Below are 7,595 nucleotides of genomic sequence, written 5' to 3'. Positions count from 1 at the left end.
GATGAGAACATCGACTACAACTTTGACGATGACGACGAGTACAAAATATACTGTATCACTGAACTTCTTTACCTAAATGGGTTTAATCGGTGTAAGAAAAGAAATGTATACAACTTCGCTTATCCACATTGAAATCGTCATTAATTTTCTTCTTTTCACTTTTTCGTAAGGGGAGGGGGGGGGGGGGTATTAAAAAAATCATAAGGTGGTCAGCGTAGGTCCCCCTTCTACCAACTTCTACTACGATTTTTGCTGTTTCTACTGATGATGGTGTAACACGAATCTGCATGGTTTCCTGATATCTAGAAGAATGAATTGTAGGTCTCTTTTGACCAGCTAGACATAATTATCTCTCGACAGCCTTTTACTACGACGACTACTATTTCTTCTAGTATCATTATTACTACTATCTACTATACCATGACTACTGCTGTTGCTGCTGCTGATACTTCTTCTACTACTACCTCCACCGCCACCAATACGTACTACTACTACTACAATTACACTCTAAAAACATTGAGTACAATTTTTACCAAATATTGGATAGAAAGGGAACATGCATGTTCGCTGGGTATTTTTTTAACCCCATATTGGGCTATTTTAACACAACATTTACAAAATATTGATTATCTTTTTACCCAACCATCATGCATATTCACATTTTACCCATTACTGGGTAGCCTAAACCTTTTTTAGAATGTATATACTACTACTATTACTTAAGTACAACTGTGTTTTTTATATCGCAATTTAGTATAATTTTGCCTTTACATACATCTGTGCTGTTCCACGACGTAGTTGATCACGATGCGAGTCCCAATGTCATTACCGTGTTCTATTCATTCACGCTGTTTTTGCTTTCCCACGACTCAAGGTTAAACTCCTGATTAATTTCACGTCCATATTTATAATTCACAAACTCCCATCACCACCCAACAACCATCATCATATCTCATTAACTTCCTCCCCATACCAGTGACCATGCACCACTCTAAATTGCTTTTAGACAATCGACCTATTCCCACAAAATTTATGTGGAAAATACAGCCCTGGAAAACAAAAATCAGTGAATATAATGAGAAATCAATGCACAAGTTTATGTCTCTTGTGAAGAGAAATGAGGGAATTCCATTTGAGGTCTGCTTATACAATTGCCATAACAATATTCACCCCGGTATCTGTGGCGACGTCTGTATTTGTGTAGGAATCGTTGACACCAACCGGTGGCCAGCGAGAGGTCGGCCCGGTTGAATCGGCATTGTCGACCGTCGATGGACCGTGGAACGTTTCTTTCACTTGTCCACTGATGGACTTCACTTTAAGTGTTAATATTCAGAGAGACAAAACAGAAATATGTACATTCAAATATTGTATTTTTAGCCTGCAGCGGTGGGCTGGTTTGGTTATCAATATTTATTAGTTTGACCTTATGACATGTTTTGGATGAGCTCCTCTTGTGTCGATCAAAACTGGAATTATTTTATTTTTCAGTGATTAGGATAATGCGGTATAAAATATTTTGTATTGAATGTAAAGAATATTTAAAGCATTAACTTTGCGTGGCCATATGCAACTGGGCTCTTACCCATTAGGTGTGAACGAGATCTATTTATTTCAATTTTAAATAATGAACACCCCCCCTGCATTCAGCTCGGTCGCATTTTATGTATTGTTGAACTCATATATATAATGGAATTTCTGTTTACTTTCATGTCACTTTGCCAAAATTAATACCCATTATTTATTTACATCTCCATTTGCTTATAATGTGGAATGAGCTTTGATGTCGTCATTAATTTTCTTCAATTTTGTGTTGGCAATTTTCAAATCTTGATTAATTTGCTAATTGGAGGTAATATCGTATCAGGATGTGTTTGGGGTGGGACCTTTTTGGCATAATCATTACTCTACGCCTGGCTATATAAAGCTATTATTAATTCTGTTTTATTTCAAAATATATACTTATTTCGATTCCGTGATTTGCATATTAATGGAAATGGGTCTTGCTAGGGGTTTTTTTTAGTGAGGGTTGTTAAGACGACCTAAAAGTGGCCGAATTTCCATTTTTTCCCTTTAATTTTACTTGGTGAGAAATTACAAATCCTTCAAATGCACCAACGGGTCCCTGCAACACCTCATAGGCCACGGGAAGAGGTAAAAATGCCACACACCGGCTAAAATATTGACGGTGTAATATCGCATTTTTAAGACGCGTTGATTTTCAGAGGGATGTGAAATAATCTTAAGATAGAAAGTTGATCGACCATAGGTCTATTGTTAAAATATCTGATTTATCTGTAATTCTGAATTACTTTGCAATTTTCAACTTTTAACATTGAAGGTTGCATGGACGCGCCCTATTTCCTTCTTTTTATCTTCAGCTTAACGCGAAGATGGACCGGTATATTGTTAAATAGACAGAAAAATGCAAAGCAGTCGCCAAATTATTATTTTTTATTGTTGTAAACAGATGGAATTCATATTCAGGCATGATTGTTTATTATCAATATGCACCTGTCCTTAGTTTCACAAGGTTCAAAAGTCCAGACACGATCGATTTCTTTCAGTTTATGGAATTCATACAAGTTCAAAATCGCAGGTTTTCTGTATTCATGGTATTGTCACCTACTTGTGATGACAGTCTGTCTATTATCTAGGAGCGTTTCTTGTCGGTGATCATCAGCATTCCATTGTAAGTCAGGTATGTCTATGTGTCGCTAACCTTCTCTGGTAAATCAACAGAAAGATCATGGAGTCATGAACTTCATGAACAATGATATTCGTATTTATTAGCATTGTTGTGAAGTGAATGATTGAATGAATACAAAACAACATGTCAGAAAGTGACAAACGATAAAGTGACGGAAAGTGTATATGATATTTCTTTGAAAGACTTTCGAGTATGATGTATTATTTTACATCTGTAAGTGTTTGTTCTGCTTCTTCACGAACTTTAAAAGCTATCAGCTTTTCAGTCCTGTCTTTATTTTTATAAACAAGATCCTTTTCACTTCTCCACTCTCGAGTCTTTTTATATGCATGAGTAGAAATATCTCTTCTCCTGGCCCTGTTCGTGAAGATAAACCATGCATTGGCTTACTGTAAGACACAATTCGATTCGGAAGTGAAAACTTGTGATGATTATGTATGCAAATCCGGTATTACTTAGTGGAATACTTTTCTCATAACGTCATCCTTTTCACCTGCCCTATATAATCTCACCTGGCCTTAATCCTGCAGTAAGGGAATTTCTTTGGACTGGAAAATCTGTACGGCTTCGTCATGGCCATTGAGCTATTGCCCCCTAAAATCCACCCCCCCCTCCGGCGTCCACCCCTCCTCCTCCCCCATTCACAGTCAGTAGAATATGAGTCATGTTATATGCTTTTCGGTGGATAAACGTAGTACAACTTTCAAATATTAGCGATTAGAGAGCTTTCGATAAAGGACGGAAAAGTAAATCTGGTCAATAAAATCGATTCCCCTTCCAATGCTCAACGATTATTTTACTTTTTCATGGCGTAAATTTAGATAATATATCATTTCTGATTGCGTGGGATGAGGCAACACAACCTTTATTTACATTGCGTGTGAAAATTACCTGTGTGTATAAATGCTTGAATAAATTCTATTGTAGTCGCAGACGTCGTCGAGACGTCTCGTCAGTTGCAGCAACGTCTCGGAGACGTCAAATCATTAGCGGCGAAGTCTCTGAGATGTCTCCTGTAGTTACAGCATCGTCTCCGTGATATTTCAGAAACAGAATAATCTTCCCGAACGATGGAGATGTTTCCTCGGGTGCAGCGACGTCTCGTGGACCACGTCAGGTCAGTTGCGGTGAAGTCTCTGAGACGACTCCTTTATAGAGTCGGCTTGCTGGGATTCAAAACCAAGTGATGGAAACGTCGCGAAAGCGTCTCTGAAACTGGAAGCAAAGTCCAAAAAGTCTTCAAAATATCGAACGTTTTTAAATCTCTTGAAGCTACTTAAACATGTAAAAGACTTTATCGAAGACATCGCAGAGTAGTAGTTTCAAGCCTAGTCAGATGCGGTCCTTTTGGGATAATATGATGAACATAAATTATCAGAAAAATGATGGATTTGATTTTGTTTTTATTGTTTGAAATAAATACCAAAAAATAAAACAGTTGAGACTGGGATTTAATGGGTCCTTATAATGGGTCGCCATCAACCACCCCTAACCTACATCCCTATCCACAAACATCCCGCTTTGAACTGATGTATATACCCTTTCGTCAAAGCATGGACCTATCACCAGATTACTCATTTTGCTTTAAGGTCATTTTATATACTTCACTTTAGGCACTTTGAATTGCATCCCACCTAAATCGGTATGCCTCAAAAAGTCGAGGATGATATCCGGGGGCGGTGTGACAGGGGACAAGGGTGACTTTCCCCGATGATTTTTCAAGTATTGAAAAGGGGTGGGGAAAAGGAAGTTGAAAAGAGGTATATAGAAAATGAAGGAAGAATGAATAATTTTCACATTAAAAAAGAACTGTTTTGTTACTCTACGTTTTTGCTTGATAAAAATGTCAGCTTCCGTTGTCTTATTTTCTTAAATCGGCTATATGAAAATGACAATGTTTGTCAGTTTCTTGCAAATAACTGTAAAAATCTTGGAAGAATGTGCAGAATGAAATGAGAATAACAAAGCAATGAAACCACTGTTATTGAGATATTTCATGCAAGCCGGACGTTGACCGAGTTTGCGGCGAGTAACATGGAAACATTATTTTCTGTTTTTGCGGTAATATTTTTATGAGTTTATTTTTCACGCTGAGTTTATTTGCGTGGAAATGTGAATGACATGTTAAATTGTTTATGGGTGTGATCGTCTTCTGTGTGAGTGGCTGATGGATAGATGAGAATAGTTATGCGAGGTTTGCACATTGCAATATAGGAGTATAAAGACGACTGTGGTCTATACTCGATTGTGATACCTCTTAAAAATAAGTCCAATAGTTTTGCCCCAATAAAGATGAAGTGACTTCTAGGTGTGAATGGAGGAAGGAGGAGAGAATGATCGAAGTGAAGCGATTTTAGTCCGCTCACCAGCTTCGACAAGGGTCCACTTCAAATATTTGAGCCCTGCTAAATCATCGCAAAGCATCATCAGTGTATCCATGGACCTGAGTAGTAGGTCCATCATGTCCATGGTAAGTCATAGTGGCATTTCCAACTCCGAAAGAGATCATTTCATCTTGGCATATATTGGAATATTATTCTACCGGAGTAGTATTTAGCAGGAGATGAAGTTGAGTGATTCCGTGTTATAAGGTCGCGAGGAGTGATATTTACTGAAATAGGAATCAGGGCGTGGCAACATCAGCTATAATGAAATCTAATTGGCACCCGGTGTTGAAGAAGCAAGCGATGATAATTCGAAGCCGGCTAGAGAAACCACTTCGTTTTGGTGAAGATACACACCCATACAGAGAAACGAGATTCGTTTGCGACGAGACAAGTGTCAATTTTGCCAGAGCTTTGACGGAATATACTTTGTAGAATCTGAATACTTGCAGTGGTTTGAAAAAAAATGATGATGGATGATTATAAAAAAAAAACCCAGTCTTGCTGTACGCATCACATTTGCAATTCATATATTTTGAAGAGATATCACAATCGAGTATGAACCACAGTCGTCTTTATACTCTTATTACAATGTGCAAACCTCGCATAACTATTCTGTTTTGTTTTGTTGTTGAAAATTTAAAAATGAAATGGGTAAATTATTAAGAATACTTTTAGAAATAAATGGTTAGATATCCTGGTCTAAATAAGATCTCAGAAGAACAGAGTGGTTCGAAATAATGAATCTCATAGGAGTGGAAATTTGGTTAGAATTTTTTTTTGTTTAATGAATAAAATTATAATTATATTCAGACAATTTGATTACTTAAAACAAATTTTAAAGAGTCACGTTATCAAAAAAGTATTGTGTACAGTGGCGTACCGTGGGCTACAGCATTGGGGGCACCAGCAAAATTTTTGAGTCCCTTGGGCGCGCGAAGTGCGCTCAATAGCCAGGTATACTGACCTATTAGAGATATTTCAAGGACTGTGCCATTAGACGGATATGTAGCTCATTGATCAAATAATGCGAGCGCGAAGCGCGAGCTGAAAATTGTTCATATTCAGACCTAAAAAGGGGACATTTTTAAGCAAATTTTTGTTATGATACGTACCTGTCTCATTAAACAAACAATGCGAGCGCGAAGTGCGAGCTAAAATTCTTGTATATATTGACCCCATACAGGGACATTTTAAGGACTATTTTTAGGAATTCATGAAGAGCATACATATCTCACCATAGTCATCTAATGCGAGCGCCAAGCGCTTGCTGATTTTGTTAGAATTACATCTAAACACATGAAGCACTTTTTGTAGTCATTGTAATGATACGTATCTCTTTTATCAAATATTGCGAAGCGCGAGCTGAAATTTTCTAGATTCAGATCTGAAGAGGGGCATTCTAAGGATTGTTTGTAGGAATTTACTAAGACCATACATATTGCACTAACCAAATGATGCGAGCACGAAGCGCGAGCTGAAAATGTTTGACATTCAGACCCCAAAAGGGGACATTTTAAGGACTGTTTTAGGAATTTTTGAAAAGCAGACATATCTTCCCAATCCACCAATGCGAACGTAAGCACGGAATAGAAATACTTTCTATTCAGGCCTTAAAAAAGGAAAGCGCTTTAAGTCATGAAAAAAATACTTGGCTTAAAAAGGAAACAAATGAAGATAAATCAGTTAATCATTAAACAATTCATACAAGCAGCCATAAATCAAGACATATTTTCAATAAGAGCAAAAAGAAGAAACAAAGATGCTCGTGGCAACATCAACAATAAGATACCCCCACGACACACACGCAGCAACACTAATAACTCAAGCTTAATTAAGTAAACCAATGAAAATATTAAGGAAAAAAAGTATATTTCCAAGAAAATGTATTTTCATTTTTCGGTATAATTTTCGGCATCCTTATTTTGGGGGTGCCCCCATGCCCCTATATACCTTCACCGATAGACCTCCCTCAGCTCACGGGAGAGTGTCGGATAGCAGCAGCCCGAGCGCGTAATGCACCATGAAATCACCTGAGAAGGTTCTTACAATAGATCTCTTCCGAAATAAAAACAATGAAGACGAGCTACAGACCCGTGAGTGAAATTTTGTTGGGAGAGTGATTTTGAGAAAGGGAAGAGGGTGTCGGGAGGAAAAAAAAGTAGGGGAAGAAGAGACGTAGGAGAAACGAGAAGATCAAACGTAATTTTACGGGTGACACCAGCGGAGCCCCCCCCCCCCCCCCCATTCCTCTGGCAAGACGGGGAGGTAATGGAATTTTGTTGGGAGGTTGATTTTGAAAAAAGGGAAGCGATATCAGGAGGAAAAAAGCAGGTGAAAAAGAGAAGATGGAGAAACACGAAGATCAACCGCATCCTTAAAGGAATACTCCGGGCTGAAAATATTTATATTTCAATAAATAGAGTAAAATGCACACAGCAAAATGCTGAAAATTTCATCAAAATCCGATGACAAATAAAGTTATTGATACGTAATGTTTA

The sequence above is a fragment of the Lytechinus variegatus genome, chromosome 7 (genome assembly GCF_018143015.1).
Source record: "Lytechinus variegatus isolate NC3 chromosome 7, Lvar_3.0, whole genome shotgun sequence".
NCBI lineage: Eukaryota > Metazoa > Echinodermata > Echinoidea > Temnopleuroida > Toxopneustidae > Lytechinus > Lytechinus variegatus.
This window is presented reverse-complemented; position numbering follows the sequence as displayed.